This window comes from Chiroxiphia lanceolata, chromosome 1 (genome assembly GCF_009829145.1).
Source record: "Chiroxiphia lanceolata isolate bChiLan1 chromosome 1, bChiLan1.pri, whole genome shotgun sequence".
In the NCBI taxonomy this organism is placed as follows: Eukaryota; Metazoa; Chordata; class Aves; order Passeriformes; family Pipridae; genus Chiroxiphia; species Chiroxiphia lanceolata.
The window spans coordinates 79828152-79850204 of record NC_045637.1 but is presented as its reverse complement, the minus strand read 5'-3'; the positions used below and the strand labels follow the sequence as shown (position 1 = coordinate 79850204).

At 35.0% G+C, this 22053-nt stretch overlaps 1 protein-coding gene across 2 annotated transcripts in view; it reads left to right on the top strand.

Moving 5' to 3' along the window:
• Window positions 1-22053, top strand: part of CDH12 (cadherin 12) — a 532655-nt gene that overhangs the window by 160970 nt on the left and 349632 nt on the right. For both annotated transcript variants that reach the window (XM_032704956.1, XM_032704962.1), the window contains exon 2: window positions 8556-8657. The gene's annotated coding sequence lies outside the window, so the exon portion shown is untranslated. The remainder of the gene's footprint in view (window positions 1-8555; window positions 8658-22053) is intronic.

The following is a 22053-nucleotide window of genomic DNA, read 5'->3' as shown; positions in this document are numbered from 1 at the left end:
TTTTTGAATAGTTGCATAGGACTTTATCTTCACATGTGTTTTTCAGCAACATTATGTTTTACAAATTCCAGAACAGAAAAAAGTAACTTGAAAGAATTGAATGGATTTTTGGATATACTTTGTTACTTGAATTCTATTAGTCTACTTAGCCAATGGGTATTTTGGGGGATGGGGGTGGTGTTACTAGGGTTTTTCTTTATATTGACGGCTAAGACTGCAGGTGATTCTGTGAACCTGTTTTTTTAACTATTCAAATTGCACATATATTGTCACCAGATCATATTTGTACAGTTCCTGCAATTTTTAAAAACGTTTTAAGGAAATTAATCGTAAAGGCTTTTTCATTTGTGGTATAGCCATCCTGTGGACACATACATACACTTTCTAGTGATATACCATTTTCTAATGGGAGAAGGGAAGGATCGGTTTTCTCTCATTTTTTCTCTTTTCCTCTTCAATCTGCCAAGAATGAAGTATGGAAATATGTTGTTAATTGGTAAACTACTGTCCTTCCAATAGTTGCTATTCCTACCCTTGGGTTGAAGAGAATTTGCATTTTTGAGACCACATGTAAGTGTTGAGTCTACAGAGTTTTGGTTCCTTCCTTCCTTCCATCCACCAGCTTCTGGAAGAAGTTAGGCTTAACCACAGAACTTTAGTGCATAGCCTCTTCAAAATAAGGTCTCATCACATCCATACATGGTATTATATGTAAAAAATGTGTACTGCATAGGTATCTTTGGCTTAAAATTTATTTACAGACTACAAAATTTTTGCTTTACCTTAAATTATTTCATTACTTACCTGTGAAGCAGCTACTGCCTGAATCATGTGAGAAATGAATCTCATAGAACACATTGGGAGTTGCTGATATTCAGTAAAATAGATTTTGACTGGGAATGTGGAATTCTAAGCATTTTTTCTTTTAAGTAATGGAATTTCAAAACTACAGAACTGCCAATTTTGAGATTTTACCCTTTTATTTACAGTTTCGTATTTTTAGCAGAAAATTTGGTCTTTTAAAACTTATAAATTACAGTTGTTACACGCTTATGTTTGCATTTATTTACTTGCCCTGGTTGATGGCACAATATTCCTTCATACTTTGCTGTTATGATCATAGAAAACCTGCTTTTCCTGAACAGCTCCAACAAAGTAGTAGAATGATTTCTTAGAGAATCTATAGCTCTTTTACTGGGAAATTGGAGCTTTAACTACAGTATAATTTTGAAAAATTATGTATAGACTACAAATTGTTAAAACAATGCAATCAATATTCAGATAAGAACATCAGAAAGTCACCAGCTAGTTTCTGCTGACTTTGTTATAGCATCTCCAGAAATAACTGCAGAACTAAACCTACCAACGTATTTTACTCTGTTCGAAATTCTACTTGCCAAAAACAATCGCACAAAAATTTTAAGCTGGAACATCTATTGCGGAAAGCCTTAGAACAGAAATGAGGCCTAGCACCCTCAGGAATAGTCATGGCCAGTGAAGCTGTGCTTCATGTAATGGCAGAATAAAACACTATTAACACTTTCATTATGTTTCATAGAGTTCTTAGAGGAGTTGCCACCACAGAGGTGAAATTAAAAAGAGAATTAACCTAGTTATAAGACATAATTGATAACCAAGTACTTTGAACAGTGATTTCATGTTATTTTTTAATTTTAAAATTGAAAAGTGCAATTGAAAATTAGCTTTTATCCAGTCTTTTCAGCACTGGAGTCTAATCCAAGACCTGTAAACAGACAGACAACACACATTTCGGACCATTCAGAAAGGTTCGAGTTCACTGCTGGTGAAAACCCCTGGGCTTTGATAATGTCAAAGACAGTGGCTTCCAAGAGGTAAAAATGAAATGCAGTGCACTGAATAAAACCTACTATGTTTGGCAGTGGTTTTGTGTGGTTATCTCAAGTTCAGAGGGAAAATAAAAATTATCTCGAATCCTGAGAATTTTACAAGATACAACAAATATTTGCCATTGTACAGGTAGTCTTAACTTCTACTGAAAGAGCTTATTTCTCTACGTCAGTAAACACAGTACCAGGGCTCCAGACACCTTACTAAAACTGAGGTAGACTGTTTGCTTGTTCATTCAAACTTCTGTTGAATAGTTCTTAGTATGGTAGAGAATTGCATTGTCATCCTGTTTTGAAAGTGATATTTGTTACTATTAAAAATAAATTTTGGGGTGGATAGTATTTGAACCTACTATATAATGGCAACTTTATGAAATCAGCTTGGATCTGTTATGTTATACTAATAAGACTAGCAAAAACATGGTAATATCCCATATAAAATGAGAGCATATGGCTTCAGTACATTACATCTCTTTCAGTGCTATTCAATCTTTACATAGCCCATGTGCTTAATGGAAGTACTATTAGAGTGAAAGTAGAGGCAATATTCCTTTTTTTACTTTAATTCAGAATTTTAATATTTTTATCAAGTAAATCAATTTGAATTACTAAAAGGCAATGAAAGAAAAATAGCAATAATAAATATGCTAAATTTGACAGAAAATATGTAATAAAAATCTGTTATCTAGTAGAAAGAAAATATATATATGTATGTGCACTTCTGAGTCTGTGTGAGTAGGTTTTTACAGAGGCAATGGTGAGAAACTAAGGAAATATCCATTTGTTTTTCCACTTAGACAAATTATCTTCCTACAGCCATTAACCAAGTAGACATATGGCATCATTTCACAGAGGAATTTATGTACAGCAAATTATTAATCAGTTTCCCGTTGTTCTTAAAACATGCATTCAGCACAATTGTTCTGTAAGCTATTCCAAAAGCAAAAGACTTAAAAATATTTTGGGAGGTTATGATGATTTATTCTGAGAAGTAAACTAGATACATTTAGAAGTAATCTTAAAATTCTTCTTTGGTTTTCTATTTTTAGGTTTTGGGTTTTTTTGTAGCAGAACTTTTAAAGGAACCTCTCATTTCTCATGAGGCATATATGTGATATGAAAGGGGAAGAGGGAGACCAAAACCTATATAAGGAAATCATTGTATTTTTGATTTGGAGATAGGAATAAACTGCTGTCTAGTATCACAACTAGTCTAACATGATCCTAGATAATCCTATCACACTTATCTTTCAACTAAATGACACCTTTATAGGGAAGGAGGATTAGGGCAGATAGACTGGCGTCCAGAAGATGGTGTTCAGAAGGCCAGGTATAGATTCTATGTATTTCAACAATTCTTTGAAACTTTTGACTGTCTAATGATAAGACTAAATACTTTTACATACTATATTTCCTCTGCATTTTTGAGACCACATGAATCCCTGTCCGAAAATTCAAATGAAATATGGATATGAAGAGACCATAAAATATTATTCAGTGTAGTGACAAAATTCTCTGTCTTAATTCCTAGATAAATCTTGAACAGTCAGTATTTAATTTTTTTGCAATATTTATAGTAGTAATTTTATTATGGTTTTCTTGACTCTTTTCTGTGAAGAAGCAGCTGTAGGATAGAAGTAAATGTTAGAGCAAAAGACTTATTTGATTAAACTATGGCAACAGAATTAATCTTCCAACGGAAATCAAGATAATAGAAGGGTCTGGATGGACCAGGAAATTGATAATTGGTTATAAAGCTTTTGACCTTTGAGCTGGTAGTTCAGATTCAAGCTAAGTCTGCAGTGACTGAAAATCATTACTCTCTAATAGCAGTGCAATTGCTGTGTGAAATCAGTGATTGGTTTCATTCCAGTTCCTAGTGAACTGGTACTCACACTGCAAAAATAGCTACTCCCATTGTCAGAGTTTAAGGAAGAAAAGGACAAGAAAACTTCTTCATTTTCTTAGGTTTCTGAGTATTTTGGGAGGTGAGGGATGGGAGAAGCTGCCATCCACTGGCACAATGAAAGCATCACTGGATTCCTGTTTTGTCCACATGACACATCTCATTGACCATAATAAAAGTGGAAGTTTTTTGTGTGATACTACTCTGTACACATTTATAAAGATATTGCTCATTCAAAATTGGATTGTTTTCACTATTTTTACTAGGAAAAAATGTGAGGCAATAGAAGTTTTTTGGTTTTGGTTTTGGTTTTTTGTCATTTGTAGTTCACAGAAAACTGTTAATCAAGTAGTTTATATGAATCTATTTGACCTTGGGATTTTGCTTGACATCTCTTGGGTTAATGGATGACTCATAACTGAATTGAGTTACCAAAGATTTATAACTCCTTCTCTGTGTCGATTGTGTTCTTCCTCCTTAATTGGATGACCTGATGTTAATAATCAATGCCACCTGAAACCAGTATCTGTAAGAAATCATTTAGGTTGCTGGTAATCTCAACAACCCCAGAGAGTCATATTAGAATGTTGGAGCATTAGGGACTTGGCAGTGCTGGGTTAATAGCTTATCTTAAAGGTCTGTTCCAACCTAAACAATTCTATGATTTGTCCTCCTCTTACTTTTCTGAGTAAACCTTAGTTATATTTATCATCTCCTTCACCATCCATTTCCTTTTAACTGTAAAGAATGTGGCAATGTTTGCTCACACAGGCTCACTTCCTGACTCTTTTTTTTAGTTTGCCTGTTTCTTCAATATGTTTTCTGAGTCCTCAGCAAATCAGGATGTTCTATTGCTTCAGCATGCTCATATTGCTATGCCCTTTATATAATTTAGCTTAATTTAATAATTTAATAATGTATTTATGCTTGCCTATTTCACTACTATCCTTTCTTCTAAATGCCTTTAAATTTATAGTTTGACTGTACGCTATGCATTGTCACTGTGAGGTGTTAGATTCCTTTTCTCTCATATACATCCTCCTTTCCTCACCTAAAACTGGTCCCAAGCCCCCAGCATTTAAAGTATAATTAATCCCTGTCTCATTTTTCTATATAGCTAGCCCAACTAGAAGAGCTGACTAGTAGAGATTTTTGTGTAGGGTTTAGTTCTATAGTAAACAAAACACGGGAGAGAATAAAAATGGACCATTTAAAACTTGAGTAATGTTCATGTTTTTTATAAAAAATATATTAGAAGACACTTATTCAGAGGTTGCTGCATTGTTCTTTCCACGGAGAGAAAAATTATTTAGAGACCCACTGGATTTGTGTAGGATCTTTTTGAATCCTTTCAGATGTGTCTTTGTAAAACATGAAGTGCTAGAAGGGTGAACAAATATGATCATTTCATAGCGCATACTGCTGGTTGTTTCAGTGTAATGGATGCATCTTGCTTTGACTGCCAGCAAAGTCAGGAAACAGCCTTCATGTACTGCAGGGAGAAGAAATAGGGAAAATGCAGAGGTGGATGTAAAGACTTACCCTGAAGTGCTGCAGTCCATGAAAGCTTTAATACTGAATTCTGCTACAGGAATCTCAGAGTTCGGTACAGGAGGTAGTGTTGCTTGTTTTAATATTGATTTGTGAATGAGTAAGTATGAAAGCATTATTTGCTGTACATTGCCGCATAATTGTTTTGGAAAGCATATTTATCAAATAAGCCCAGATGGAAATGTTGTTCTTTACAAAACTGGCTATTATGATTTTGAAGAGAGGTCAAAAATTACCTGGCATTCTTATTTTTCCAGTGTGTGTTTCATGGCCAAATGTCTGTAAACACACTAGTGCAGTAAAATGTAAAAATAAGAATTTTGAAAAATACAGGGAGAAGTGAGGGTTAGAAAAACCTTTTAGTGCATGATCAAGTTCTTTCTGAAGGACTTTTTTTGTGAGGCATAGCCCCAAATTTCTATCTTGCACAAAGCCCTTTTGCTCATGAAGAATAAATGTTGGTGTAATGGGAATGTGGAGGAAAGAAAAAAAAAAGTAGTCCCAAATGCCAGCTTAACAAATATGTCCAAGAGGGCACAGACAGAAAAGCACTATGAAATTCAATCCACATACAAAACTAAAAGAGAGTAAAGAAAAATAATTTCATGTACTGCAAGTGAAGTGACTTCTTCACTTGTTTTACTGTGAAAAATATCTGTAAATGAAAGTGAATGATATTTCATCAAATATGTACATTCTGTATCACTTGGCACTTCCTGCAGTTTCAGGGATGATAACAATCCTGATAGTTTTAACTTAGTTTTGTAAATGTGTTCAAAAAGTTTTCTGAATGCAAATATATTCTAATGTACTCAAATAGAACTGTAGTTCCCAGTCAATCTCAGTTTCAATGATTAATGCAAACTGTATATTACAGTTCTCATGCTGTACTTTTCCTCCAGCTAAGTAAACAAGGTATTTGCTGAAAAGATTTTTCAAATTTAATCAATGCAACTGAGAAAAAAATCTATAAGGTTTACAGAACCACTCTACACCTTATTTGCAGTGAGAGTCATTGTGATCTCTTTCTGGTTGCCAACGTTTTTGGTAAGAGGTGCCAAGCAATAAATAACTAGGGCTGTCTGCTGCATGTTAAGAATATTTTTAAGGAAATGGGAACTTGCAGTGCTAATACCAAAAAGCTGGATTCTTCTTTGGTTTTTTTATCTTGACATTCTGAACTTCTTTATTTATTTCTACATCAGCTGACTCTAGTCTCTTGCAACGTGTATAGTTCTGAACGCATGCTTCAGTTGCTGTTTTGAACTAAGTGTTATTAATCCATAAAGTTAATATTGTTGCTATCAAATCCAGTAACGCAAAGAACTAACACTGAGAAAAGGCAAGTTGTTTTGCTCTGGATTTTTTATTTTCTATTAGTGGTTTCTGGAACATGAGAAGTTTGTACAGTGTTGAGATTCTTCTGCTCTTTTGGTTTGTGAGTTTGTTTTTTGTTAGTCATACTAAATTTTTTAGTGTAATGGCTACAAGTAAATTGTTGAAAAGAAAAGGGAATGTGTTTGATTTGGTAAGCTTGGAGTAAAGCATATGATTCAAATCCTGCTTGCCTTAGCAGGAAAGTTAAAAAGAATTCTTCTGTTAAGTGGGTAGGTTTGGTTCTCATGCTGCCTTCCTCCCAGATGTGGTGAATTTAAGAGGTAAATAGATCACCATGCCCATGCCATCTGAACATTTGAACACTACCAGCTATTGCAATTAGAGTCAATTGCTTCTACAGTAAATTCGTTCTCAGTTAATAGAATATTTTGGGCATACAAATTTGTGGTTAAATGGCACTAATAATTTCAAATAATTATTGAATAAATACTCTTTCCACTGAAGTTAAAGCAAATGCTGTGATTTCCTCCCTCCACATCCCCCGCCTTCCCTCACCCCCAATATGATGTTGCTTCTGAAGGTACCAAAAGTGCTTCTGTATTCATCCATTGGAGGGGAGTGGAAATACTGTAAAGCAAGATATGTATTTATAAATATACAATTTATGTTGTAATACACTATTTGCTTTTCTTTTAATGTTTCCTTGAAGTATGGAGATTTGGTTTATTAATGTCTGTATAAATGGCTTATTCTCCTCTCCATGCATAATTCACCTGCAACTTTTGAGTTTGTACATTTCTAAAAGCCCTAATTTAATATAATCTAGTTGGTTGGCACAGAGTGGGTATTATGTGTCTCTTTATCTTGGATAAGAACACTGTCTGGACTGTGAAAGAATGCAACCAGATAGTCACCAGCTTTGCAGTTTGTCTTCCCTTGAGTTATATCTGCTTTTATAGTTTTGTATCTTGATGCCATCTCTCTCTTAATGTCCCTCCAGTTTTAGGTTTGGGCTCCCATGGTTTTTAATTTCCTTTTTCTCTTCCTTTCTATTCATTTTTTTTTCTGTCCATCTGCATTCGGAAATTCCAATACGCAAACAAATGAATGAAAAATAAAAGCATCAAAGAACCCTCCAAGTTTTAGTCCTATTGAAGTAATAGAAGACATTTTCTACTATTTGGTTTTTTTTGTTTGTTTCTGTTCTCCCTAATCATCCAAACATTAGATTAAGGTTCAAACAAGAATGTGCTTCAGAGCTGCGATTGGTACCAGTTTAGGATGGGCTGGTTATGGAACTTGCTTCTCTTAGTTATCAAATTGCACTTATGAAAAAGATTACCATCCTGCCATATGGCCATATATGATACTGATTTATACCATTATGGTAGTGACAAAATTGGCTGCAAAACTGTTGTGAAAAGAACAAATCACTATATGTGATGTCCCTAGCTTGTATTATCACTCCTCCATCCTTTTCAAAAGAAATCTTTGTATGTTTATTTTCATACTGTGATGAATGATAGCTAGCACAAAGAAAAGCCAGCCAAGGCAATGCATACAAATCAGAGACATAATATGATGTTCTGCAGTAATGCCTACCGGCAGTAAAATCCCACAAGTTTCAGACAGCTAAGGAACGTGGGCAATTTAATTCTGAATGTTTGTTCAGTGGGGTCCATCATCTTGAAGGGGTATCTGTGTCGTGCCCCTCATCTTGTCATACACAACAGGCACAGAAAAAGTGCTGTTTGGTGGTCTGGTAATATTTTTTTTTGATAGTTTTAGATTCCTAATAGCACAAATCACTGTGCTTTCGCTGTTAATTTTTTTCATTCTCGTGAGAAAAAAGAGTTGGCAAAGACAATTTAACTCTTGTATGTCTTTTACAGACTTTAGTGACCCAATCAGCTGAGGATTGTGGTGAATGAGGCCATCTAAGGGCTGAACTTCACTGATATAAAGTCTTGGAGGATGTGGCATCATATTCACAGGTAGACTTTTAAAAAACTCTGTAGATGTTTCTGTCATCTCAAAGAGATCCATAATAATTGGGATGAATTTATTGTGTTAAACCTGATGGATTCAGTTCTCACTTTTTAATTGGTGGAAATGTTTTGTTTGTTTGTTTTGTTTGTTGTTATTTATATATTAAACACAATTTAGCTTTAGGCCCATGAAACTGAGCTCAGGAAATCCAGGATTCTAATTATCCTTGCTGCATATCTCAGCAAAAATACTTGATTCAATCTTGAGATCGCATGCTACTGACCAATTGACTATTTACAAAGACCTGTGTTGTATGTTACCTTTTTTAGACTATTTCAATTTAGATGTAGATTGGAGAAAATAAAAGTACCTTTACAGTCTGTTCTGTACCTCTTAAAGGAGAGAAACTAATTTTCTCCCTGAGCTTTGTTTTCATGATGTTTTTTTCTTGTAATTGCATGGTGTTATTTTTGTCAAATGGTATTTGTCTCCTTTCAAAGGTATACCTTAGCAAAACCTCTTTCACAGGAGTCAAAAACAATGTCATAAACTTCCTCATGTTTATTAATATACTATTGTCTACTTCAGTTGTTGCTTATTGAAAGTACTATAAACTGGTTTTACTATATTCTTGACTTGATACTGGGGATGACAAAAAAAATCAGTCATCAGGCAGGTGTAAATTTTAAAACTTTGAAGTTAATTATGAAGTATTTTGAGGTAAAAGCCTAAATGATTTTGAGGTGCAGTCTCCCAAAGGTGGTAACAGTTGGTGAATTTTTGGGGTTATACTTTATTTTTGGTAATTTAGTCTATGAAGCATTGTATGCTGGAGAAAAAAAGCACAGGTGACATGAAATTATGAAATTCAGTAATATGCCATGTATCAAAGTTTTGTTGAATGCTTGCTCTGAGCACTCATTTGTAGAATGAGAAATATCTTGATGCCTACTGTCTTCTGATGAAATTATATAAAAAAACCAAAACCTGTGGAGAGTTGGTTAAGGCTGGTTGTAGTTCAATTTCAGTGGAAAATAAAATAAAAGCCTGTTGTGCTTTTTAAAAAGATAATTGATAGTTTCTCTATAGTAAGACATTGTTCTGCTCAAACACCGTTTTAAGCATACTTGATTTCAATGGATAATGTACGTTTATGTCGGCCAGTGTAGTTGTGTGACTGAACACAAAGATAGGTTCTTTTACATGTAGCTGCATTTTGGTAATTATGTGATATATCTTATGTAAATATTTAAAGATTTGAGATGTATTTTTGCCATAAATTTCTAATGAAACCTTCAGATACAAAGTTAGAAGTGTCTGGATCCTAATTTTTTTGCTCAAGTTTGTCTTTATGGGTTGTTCTTTGGGACAAAGAGCAAAACAAACTTTTCAGTCATGCATCTTCTCTTACCAGACTCTGGGTTTCTGCATAGTCAAAAGGAATTAGGAAATTTAGATTATATCACAGTGACTCTGCTGAATACATGAAAAGAACTTCTCTTATTGTCAATGTGATCAGCACTTGTTATCTTGACTGGGCCCGCTGGAATTGTGCCAAAGGAATTTCGGATGTGACTGTTGTTTCTGCTTTGCAAAATGATTTTTAGATGATATATTCTCATGCACTTTGCCTTTAAAAAATTATTTTTTTGACACCTGGATTGTAATTTAAATTGCATATTGTTTCAGGCCACTCAGGTGGACAGTATGAGAATGTCATGAGAGGGATAATAGAGAGCAAGCAACATGGAATGATTTTATCAAATTTTATTTGAAATTTGATGAGATCAGCACTGAATAGAGTATCCTCTAAGAATGCTTGTGTGTGGACAAAGATAAAACTTGGCATGCTTCACATATTACTTTTTATTGATAAAGAGCTTGTATTCTCACTTCATTTATTATGAAATAAAATTTTAAACCACAAGATTATAAAACTAAGCATAATTAAAAATCTGTCTCAACTTTTCATATGGGTTGGATAAGCCTATATGTGTTTGACAAGTTCATATTGATATACGTGCATACAAGTAGAGATGTTGGAATCAGCATATTAATGAACATTTAATAAAGAGGTATTAGAATAACAAAAAGCTATGTATTCACCTAATTTGGAATGATTTTTAAGCACTTAAATGTTTGTTTTAGCTACATAAATTTCTGCTATGATGAGAAAAATAAGATCTAGATTTGTGAACTTTGAGGAGCTAAATGGATAAACCAAACATTATGTAGCTGTCTGCTTTGCTCCTCACAGCCCATTCCTTCCCCTCCTTTTCACTCTGAGTTTTTGCAGTGGAACATGCTGGTCAAAAGTGTGCATAGCAGGCAGCAATCAAGGTCATCATTGTATCACCCGGTCTGGAAAAACTAGACTGATAAAGAACGGGGGAAAAAAAAACCCTTTTGCTTGGTTGTGGGACAACAATCCATAATTTATTTTGCAGATGTCTCTGTAATTTAAGCAGCAGGCAGAACAACCACACAGTTGTAGATGCTCTGGGGAAAGGATAACCAGAGCCTCGTAAATCATGGTAAGGATTAAAAGCAATGAACATTCATCTTCTTAACCAAATAAAACAGTATTGCAAAGCCAAGGATTACGACTTACTGTGCATGTAATCTTCATTCAGGAATAAAGAGTGTCAACTTTTTGAAAGCTTCTCTCAACAGTAGCAGTTATCTTTTGGAAGGGAAAAAAAACCTGATCATAAAGAAATTTCTGTTATTAAGGGAATACTTAACATTTCCCATAAAAGAAGAGGGAAAAAAAGATCGATTCTTGTTTAGTCCATTTTTAATAAGGCCTTAATTTATTTTTTAATGTTAATATTTATAAATATATTTTAAATTTTTGCTTAATAGACACAACACAAAAAAACCCACTTACCTTTCCCAATGTAAAATGGTGGAGTCCTGAACAACCCTTTGCGATTGCTTCCATTTACCTACTTTTTCAAGCTTAAATATTTGACTCAAATACTCATTGTGATTAAAGAATAAACTCAAAATGAAAAACCACTGCATTGTATTCAGGCTGCTAAATAAGTACAGTAAAGCCTGTGTTTATCTGTTTACTTTGTAGATGTTACCAGTATACCTGTAAATTAGTTCTAACATCCACCACTGTGTTAAAAATATTTTACTTCCATACTCAGGAAGCAAGTGTAGAGGGACTGAAAACATTTGAAAGAGAAAAGAATGTATGTGATGTCATGAGGAGGTCCTTCATTGCTCAGCAAACCAAGAAAATCAGAGAAGTAAGACTGACCTTTTTTTAAAAAAAAGTCTGATATGCGACTTGAAATTATATATATTTCTGTTGGGGAAAGAAATGTAGGAAAATATCATTCAGCAGGGTCCTGTACTGCATCTGTGACTGTGGTGGTGATCAGCTTTCAATATGCACTAGGATGAAAGCAAAACCTTAAAACTTCTAAAACTCAAATCCATTGCATAAACCAAATCAATCTGTGGTCTAGCTTTATACTTTTTAATGGTATTTTGATACAGTTCAATACTTTGAATATGTGACTTCAGCACCTCAGAATAGTTGAGCTTTTGAAAACTATGAAATTTTCTATCTATTGAGTTTTTAAAAAGCAAGAGTATATATATGTCAAGATAAGTGGACCTGAAGACAGTCTCAGAGTTGGAATATAAATGATGTTTTATTTGGTAGTTAGCATTATAAGTTTAGGGGGAATTTTCTTTCTCCTTTTTTAATTGTTCATTTGTTTACTCATTTTATTTTCAGATCACAATGTGCTCTGTTGCATTGATGCTATACTTATTTACTTTAATGCCCGTACCTTTATAATACGACAAAACATTTCTAATCACATTGGGTAAGTGGATGGAAAAGACTGCAGTCCTGAAAGGGCTGTGCTGCTGAAACATCTTTTCTGTTGGGGGACACTGCTCTTCTGGTCTTTTATTTACTGATTAAAAAAAAATACAAAAAATAGCTTAGTAATTATTAATCAGATTTAAAATTAATGCATCTTTGAATAGAAATGCTGTAGTGTTGAAGAATGTTGTTCCCGAGAGATGTCCTTCAAAATATATTTTCCTCTTTTTTGTTCTTTAAGCAAGTCATTATTGCTATCCTACAGCATATGTATACCACACAGTGTACACTGAGAGGACATTGACTTTTTGGAGTGAGTCCAGATGAGGGCCACCACATTGATTAGAGGTGATGGAGCAACTCTTCTGTGAGGAAAGGCTCAGAGAACTGGATTTGTTCAGCTTGGAAAAGAGAAGGCTTTGAGGTTACCTAATTGTGGCCTTCCTGAAGGGAGCCTATAAGAAAGATGAAGACTTCTTACAAGGACATGTAGTGACAGGACAAGGGGGAATGGTTTCAAACTGAAAGAGAGTATGTTTAGATTAGATATTATGAAAAAAATTCTTTACTGTGAGAGTGGTGAGGCACTGGAACAGGTTGCCCAGAGAAGTTGTGGATGCTCCATCCTTGGAAGTGTTCAAAGCCATGTTGGATGGAGCTCTAAGCAACCTGGTCTAGTGAGAGGTGTCCCTGTCCATGGCAGTGAGGTTGCAACTATATGATCTTTAAGGTACCTTCCAACCCAGGCCATTCTATTATTCTATGTTCTAAAGGTAAAAGATACAGTTGGACTACAATTTTAAATCTTGAAAATAAAAAAATAAAAATTAAAAAAAAATTAAAGAAGAGGAAGATATGTGTGTTTTCTTGATAATTCAAACCTTTGGATTGTCTACAGACACAGACAGACATTGCATTATGATGTTTATATTCAGTCATTATGTACAGAGAGTCTTCCTTAGAGAGAGCTTCCTGAGTATTGACAGAAGATCGCAATCACAAGAATATTGGTTTGTCAACTGCTTCAGGCCAGACCATTTGATAGCTGCTTAAACAACGCTGTACAATTTTACAGGCCCCTGGCAAGATTTTCTGTCATCATTTCAGAATAGCTGTGTTCTCTGATCATCTCAGAAAGATTTCACTGGAAATGTCTTCCTGGGCAGATTTTCTGGGGTTATTTTTCTTCTAAGTCAACTGTTTTTCTTTCTCTGCTTTTTTTTCTTACTTTGAATATATGAAAGTTTATTTAATTTCTAATATCCCATTGGGATGTTTGATTACTCTAGAAATCAAATCAATAAAACAGACGACACAGGAAGACAGAGTTTGCTTATATCATCTACCATGTTGGGGATCCCTAGTGGTCTAGTGGTTAGGATGTAGCACTCTCACCACTACAGCCCAGGGTTCAATTACCAGTCAGGGAAACTCCCCCAGGCAGATGGAGCTCGTCAGCCCTGTGAGGCCATCCATCTAAGAGAAGGTCACTCTAAACAAACCTACGTTCTGAGGACCTCACTGCCACTGTCCAAGCTTGCTCAGCCCCAGCAGATGAACCTTAGGATTAAAGGGTGGGTTCAGCTCAGCGCACACTGTGTCTCACCTGAAAAATCCACTGTGCAGGCTCGAAGGGTACAGACCTTTCCCAAAATCTTCTTTTGCAAAGACTGGCCATACACCTACCATGTTAGGCAAGAATGATGCTTTTGCTTTGAAACTAAATACTGCTCTTGAATACTATTTGTACACAGACTTTTTTCTTTGTATGATTTCATGTAAACTTGAAAATGAGTTCTTTATGATCGATATTGGTTTTCATTCCATAAATGTGAGGTACATGAACAGTTTTTCATCCTCATAAGACGTATGAGAATGAAATTCATACTGCATTCATGAATCCTGGAATGGATCACAGAATAAGAGTCCATGATTCATGAAAACCACAAAAATAAAACCATGAAGGAAACAACCAACTCTGAAGTGAACTGGCAAAAACTGCTATTTATTTACGAATGTTAATTTGCCCAAATGTAGATGTCTTTGTATTTTATTTTAAGAAAACCTTCTATAATGTGTATTATGTATGGCAGACATAGAACATGCTATCTTGAGAGAGCAGGATGACCAGGTGACAGTTGCAAATGGATAGCTGAGACACATTTTTGTAATCTCATGTGCAAACACAGGAATCTTTCAGAAACAGTTATTAATTTGGAATTCTCTGGATTTTAGTGTCAACTTGAGATAATTTTAAAAGACATTAATTTTCTGACCATGTGTCAGAAACAAGCTGATTGATCAAATATTCAGGTTTCAAAGACTATGTTTGATTAAACTGTGAATTCCAAAAAAGAAGTCTAAAATTAATCAAAGTTCTTTAGAAAATTAGGAATTTGGTTTACGTGGTTGAAACAAAAGAGTAAAATTAAACTACAAATATGCAATATTCTTATTCACCTGAATCAAATAATTGAAAATGGCAAAATGTTGTTGCAATGCCACAGAAATAGCTGCTAAAGAAATTGCTTATAACATTGTACTTGAAAAACGGAATGTTTTGAAGGTGTTAAATTTTTTCAGGAATTAAGATTAAGTTACAAAAAGAGAGGTTTGTTTTTTTGGATTTGTTTTCCTTAGCAATGAAAATTTGTATGAAAGTATTCATAGTACTACTGAATGTTGTTATTTTAAATATGTCTGAAAAGTGATGGTGTCTAAAGTCTAGGATGAATGAGCAGATCACAGCAAAAAAAAGAGAACCTATTGATTTAGTTAAAAGTAGGACTAGAAAATTTAAATATATCTAAGTCTCAGCTATTTCAGAAAGTGGTTCATGGTACTGGGGATTCATGGGTTGCTGTGCTTGGAAGCAGTTTATCCTGCTATCTTATCAGTGCAACTCCATGCCAAAAGAAATTAGTTTTGATGAAAAAGACTTATTAGCAATGGGGTAGCACTGAGCTGTCACAACAATTTGTCTTCAGCTTCTTACTGAGTACCCTTATATGGGGCACTTATATGGTATTGTACTGCATCACGTGAGCATCTGCTTGTATTCCACTCACTACAGCAGGCATAACTTCCAAAACAAGGGAATGTGAAAGAACAGTGAGATTTACAGGATCAAAACATGAGATCCTTACAGCAATAAGAGCCAAAATATCAAACTTGCTCTCTTGAGAAGGTGTTCAAAGAGTCAGTGAAATTCACTTTGAAAATTTCTAAACTGTTTGCAGCATGAAGTACTTGGTTTACTCAGTGCTTCATGCAGTCAAAATTAGTCCCTGTCTTAATCCCATACTCAGATGACTGGTATCAAGAATAAAGTAGGAGTACATTTCACACAATTTTTGGCTCTTCGAGGAGTCTGTCATTAATCAGAAGCTGCACTGATGCAATTTTCTTCATCCTTGCTATTGAAATGCTATTCTTGTCTTCCAGGTGGCAAAGGAATAATGTGTCTGATAATGCTTTGTTGTACTTGTTGTGTATGCTCTGAACATGGAATTGATATTGAATCCTGTAAGTCAGCGAAGATCAGTTGGAATATTTCTTTCTATTCTTCTATGTTGTCAGCTTGTAGATTCAGAACCAATGTGTCCATGAAGGACTCTAGAGAGTTCTGTATTTTCTGTATAGCCCCTGTAGAGTTTACCAGGGTAATATGGATGCTTCAAATATCCTGTAATTTTGGTTGTATAGGACTCCATAAAGGCATTGAAAGGTGTTTCCAGATTTATTTTTTTTTGCTTCAAAATATGTCTTAGATAGGGAATATGATTTGTAATGGATGACAATGCTGCATTATTTATTTGATTTTTTTATTTATCAGATATAGATATTAGTAGTAAGCATCTGGGACCCTCTACAGAGCTATGTTCTACAAACCTTTATTTGAATTGGTAAACCTGACACTGAACTCCTGACGCTTAGTGGTATTACTCATAAAATTATGAGCTTTGAAAGGAATGGAGATGAAATTTTATCCCATAACCTATATCCTTTTAAGAATTATATTTGTTTCAAGGATACAATATTACAAAAATTCATATTGATACAGTCCACTGAGTGCATACAATATGCTATAAAAATTTCATGGAGGAAAAACACATGTACAAAAGCCTGTAAAATAGTTAAATGCTTATTGTACAAACAAGATAAGGATCTGTCACCCCACTGAGTCCAGCCTTTGACTAGATCTTGTCAAATAAACCATAGCACTAAGTGCCACATCCAGTCATTTCTTGAACACCTCCAGGGATGGTGACTCCATCACCTTCCTGGGCAGTCCATTCCAATGTTTAACAATTTTCCATTAATAAATTCCTCCTGTCCATTATGCATGACTCATTCCTAAAATCAAGGAATTTTGATCAACATAGATTAGAAATCAACAGCTACAGTGTAGGATTTTTTTTTTCGCTACGCCTCAGGGAAACGTATTTTGTAAATTATGTAAATTTGAGGCTTAATTGAAGTAAAACACAAAATAAGACATTTAAATATGAAAATCCAACCAAAACGTAGTTGACTTTTTTGGATGAAAATATTTATTCATAAATGGAATGACTCAAAATGTTATTTCTTTTTTTATATCAAGTACATTTTGCTTGAAAATAATAATAAAAAAAAAAGAGCAGACTTGAAGTGTTACAGGCAATAATTAATTGTAAGTAATTATTGTGCCTCTATTTTTTGGCTGCCCATCTGTGACATCATGCTGCCACTCATAACTCAAAAAGATTGTTTTGTTAGCTGTTAACATAAGCCTGTTGAATTTGACAGTGACCATGTCAAAACTCAGGAGATCTAAATCCACTAATGATGTAAAACAAACCAACCAACCAAACAAAAAAAATCCTTAATTCCTTTCTTATTTTGATCATTGTGTAAAATTTGGGACATGATCTAATGACTGGAAAAAGGCAAATCTTGCACACATCTTCAAAAAGCACCCAAAAGGCCATACAGGGAACTACTGTATAAGACATCTCATTTTAGCTTCTGAGGGGACTCATGGAGTCCTCCTAAAGCTGACATGGGCTCATGAAGGAGAAGGTAGTGATTGGGAACAGTCAGCATGGGTTCATCAAGGGGAATTCATGCCTGACAAACCTGATTGTTTTCTGCTTTGTGAACATGGTGGAAAAACAAATAGATAAAAAAGCTGATTGGATGGCTGGTTGGGACCAGAGAGTATTGGTGAATGGATCATGTGCTATTTGAAGGCCTGTGATAAATTAAGTATGTCAGAGGTCTAACCGGGCCAGTGAGGTGGCATCTGGGCTGTATTCATGCGGTCACAGATAGGACATAGATGGAAAAGGATGTTTCTCTGCTGTTCAGAACTTGTGAGACCTCCAACTAGATAGTGTTTGCAATTTTGGGCTCCACAATATAAGAAGGACATCAACTAGCAGAGGATCTGCAAGCTAGTCAGGAACTGGAACACTTCTGTGAGGACTGGACGAAATATCAGGGCTTGTTCAGCCTGGAGAAGAGACTGTTTTGGGAGGATGTATCAGCAGTTTACCCATACCTCCAAGTGGGTTAGCAAAATGATGGAGCTGGGTTCTTCAAGGGGAGAATGAAAGGCAATAGGGGTAAACAGAAAAAAGTGGGGTTCAGCTCTAATAATGCTTTTCTACTGTCTTTGTTATTATACTTTGAAATATCTGATTGGGTAAAAAAAAAAAGCACACGGTATAAGAAAACTTTTGAATAAGCATATTTTCAAAAGAAGATAAAATGGAATAAACGAGAAAACCTAATCTGCCATGATACATTCCTGAAAGAGGGGAGAATAACCTGTTGTCCCGAGAGAAGCAGGGTAAGGATTAAGTGCTTTCTTACTTTATAGCAAGAAAGACTTCGATTACATATAATTAAAAATCTTATTATGGAAAAATATCACTGAAATAGACTGAAATAGGAGAATCATAAATTCTTCAGTGTTAGAGACATTTAGTAACAGAAGCATGTGTCTGAAACACAGTGATTTCTGAGAGTAGAAAATGGAATATTTGAATATATTTTGTATTGTTCGTGTGAAAACTATGCTAAAATGGTTTAAAACTTTCCTGACCTCAAGCCCCTATTGTTTGCAGTATAACTAGGAGTAATGTTTGAAAAAAACTTCAGACACTGAGCGTGTCAGGATTTGTTCAAAGGCTGACTTAGCTGTCAGTTTCAGTACTTTTCTCTGTAAGATTTATGTCAAATCATGTTAAAATATAACAGTACATTTTTACACACTTCTCTGTACAAAAGATGTAATATTCATAGCATTTGAACTGCTGTAATTTAAGCATTCAGAGTGAATATCTTTAAATGCTTCTAATAAAATGCTGATATGATGCCATTTTATTTTTGCAGATCATTAAAAGAGTGAAAAGCAAGCTCTAATAATTTTTCAAAGTTTAGTTATCTGAAACAGAAAAAACAGCTGTAGTTCCAAGAATTCATCTTCTGTTTTCTCAAGTAAAGATCAAATTTGTTACTTAATTACTTCATGTTACAAATTTATGTTATGTTATTAATGTTTTAAATTTTATGTTACCTATACTTGAAAGTGAAAATAGTCTAGTCTGAAGTATATGTATTTACAATGACAGCATGAGGAATGGAATCTCTTCTCTCCATGTACTGTGTCAGATGTTCCTCCTGATACAACAATCTCCCTTGTCCTCTGGGCTGTGCTGCCTGGTACACTGAAAGTAATGCTGGCTGAGACAAAGCCATATCTTTTTCTTTGCAATTTGTTTGTATTTTTCGAAAAGTAGAAGTGTGACATGAATTGTTCTTTCTCTGGACAATCATGTGTTATACTGAGAATTTAATGGAGAAATTGTGTGTCTACCCCTTTGTGTAGACTGAGATGTCCTAAACATCCACTGGTCAGATTATGTGACTAATGCATCTGCTCTAGAACAAGCAGCAATCACAAGTATTGAGGCCATGTTGCTGAGAACACAGCTGCGCTGGACAGGACATGTCTCAAGGATGAAGGACCACTGCCTCCTTAAGATCTTGCTTTATGGTGAACTTGCCACCGGCTGCCGCAAGAGAGGAGCCCCGAAGAGGAGATACAAGGACTTGCTGAAGCGATATCTCAGCCTTGGCCATATTGATCATCATAACTGGTCTACTCTGGCCTCCAATTGGGAGGTCTGGAGACACACTATCTTTAACGCTGCTGATGCTTTGAGAAAGCACGCAGGATCACTCTTGAGGAGAAAAGACAACGCAGAAAGAATCGTGTCTTGCAGAATATACCATCTAAGGAGTCTTTCTGCTGTGCCTTTTGCAACCGGACGTGCCTATCTCGTATTGGTCACTTTAGCCACCAGCATGCTTGTAGCAAACGTGCGTAGAGCCCTCTGCAAATCTTTGTTTGCAAAGCCTGGCCATGATGAATGGAGAAATTGTACGTCTACCCCTTTGTGTAGACTGAGATGTCAACTAATGATTGACCCAGATATAAGTGATCCTGTTCATTTCACATGTTTTGGAATCATAACTGTTCAGTTTGCACCATGCAGGCAGGGTAACATAACCTTGTCTGAAGTATGGGTTTCTGACACTTCTTTTTCAGGTCCTTTAGAGTCTGGTTCTTTGCTGCAATGGAGACAAGCTAGAGACGAGATTTAGGGTAGACTGCTAGTCTACCTATATGGAGATGGGGTTGAAGACCTTAATTCTTCTAAGATTAAAAGCTTTAAGTAAAATGAATTATAAAGGGAATAATCTCTTTCCTGTATTGTCAAGGTTGATAACTACTCTAAAGGTTGAACCTCAGTTTTAGTCTGAGTAGTCTCTGAGGCAGACGTCATCTTATGCATGGATTGACTTGAGAACCAAGTAATTTTAGAGCAGGATAAACAAAGGAAAGAAATTGAATTTTATTAGAATACACTTTTGCAATCTACTCTTTTAGTGTCCTATTTTGTTCTACAATCCTGTCAAACTTTTTATGCGTTCAGTTGTACCTCACAGACCCCATTGTGAACTGATTAAAAGCAATAAAAGCTCTTTTTAGCTGTAGACTGTGTGAGTTGCAGTACTATTTCATGCAATTGATCAGATGACAGAGGGACAACAGAAAAAATATCGAATACTATATTAGTTTACTGTGTTTCAATATTCCTTTGGATGACTGCTACGTAGCATAATGGATGCATGCCTGAAATGAGATGTGGTCTCTCTGTGAAAATGCAAGTTTGTACTAAGAAAACAACAGAATATTTCCATGCTAATGGACAGTTCCCATGTCTTACAGCCATGCATTGGGATAATGCCTGTGGGGTGACACCATGTGCTTAATATCTGATGACACTAGAAGAGAAATGTGTTTTGATTGACTTGCTTATTCTTCGAAGTGTCAATAGATGTGTTTAAAACTGTGACTCTCATAAGATCTTGCTGTCTGAGGTTTTGCCCTCACCATTGGCAGCGCTACATGAATATAATCGATAGGGAGAGCTTCACAGACCCTTTCTATTCTAAGTGCCTGATCTAATGGCCATGAAGGGCATCCTTATTAGACCAAACTAGGGATTTTCCAGTTTTCACTGACGTCAGTGTGTTTTCATCTGACACGTATTGCTGGATGTTGAATTTGTGCTACAAATCAGTTAGATGTTTTTATTGCTCACTTAATTTGAGTAAAATTTTACATTGATTTATTTCTATTAATAAAGATGGTAATGGCTCTCTAAATTTTAGCGCATTATGTGTTATTATATAAAATACTATAATAGGATAATATACAACATGAATTTATGAAAGATAATTGATGGTGTGGTAACAAGTATATTATAGGAAATTGAAAAGATTAACAAGCTATTAACAATGTTACTTTGTAGTTGTTATCTCATCTAGCAAGAACTTTGAAATCTGCAATTCATTTTGCGTCCTACAACTTATGATATCAACATTAGATGGGCTTGTTGACTTTATGAGCTAGATAAGTGGAGTACAGTGAAATATTATTATCTGAATCTTAGCTTCACCTGACATGTTCTGATTTGCATAAGGTCTTCTATGATGAGCCAGGCACTTACTTTTGTAGTAAATGTTTGCTGTTTTTCCAGTACTGAGGGTGCATGCTTTCCTTCTGAAAGCTGACATACCTACATCGTGCTGAGCAAAGTGTGTGCTCACAACTGTTCCAGATGTTTGAGTGAAATGAAGAATAATCTCTCAGTGACTTTTTGGGGTTTTGCTAATAAGGACAATTCTCTGATACTTCTCCTTGGCTCTATGCCCCACTTCAAATGGAAGGCTCAAAGAGGCACATAGAAAAGCCTTTTTGTCCTTACTTTAAAAAAGTAAAAGAAAGAAAAGGAATATTGAAACTGTGTAATACCTTAGTTGGAAATACCTTGTACAAAATATCAAGTTAAAATTCATGTCTTGAGTTTGGGAGAAGAGTAAAATATTGTTAAAATTCAGAAATCATATAAAATTTCAGGATTACAGATCAGACTGTGTGACGAAATCTTGAATAAATCAAAATTGTCACAGTAGAAAATTCGTCTTTCCAGGGT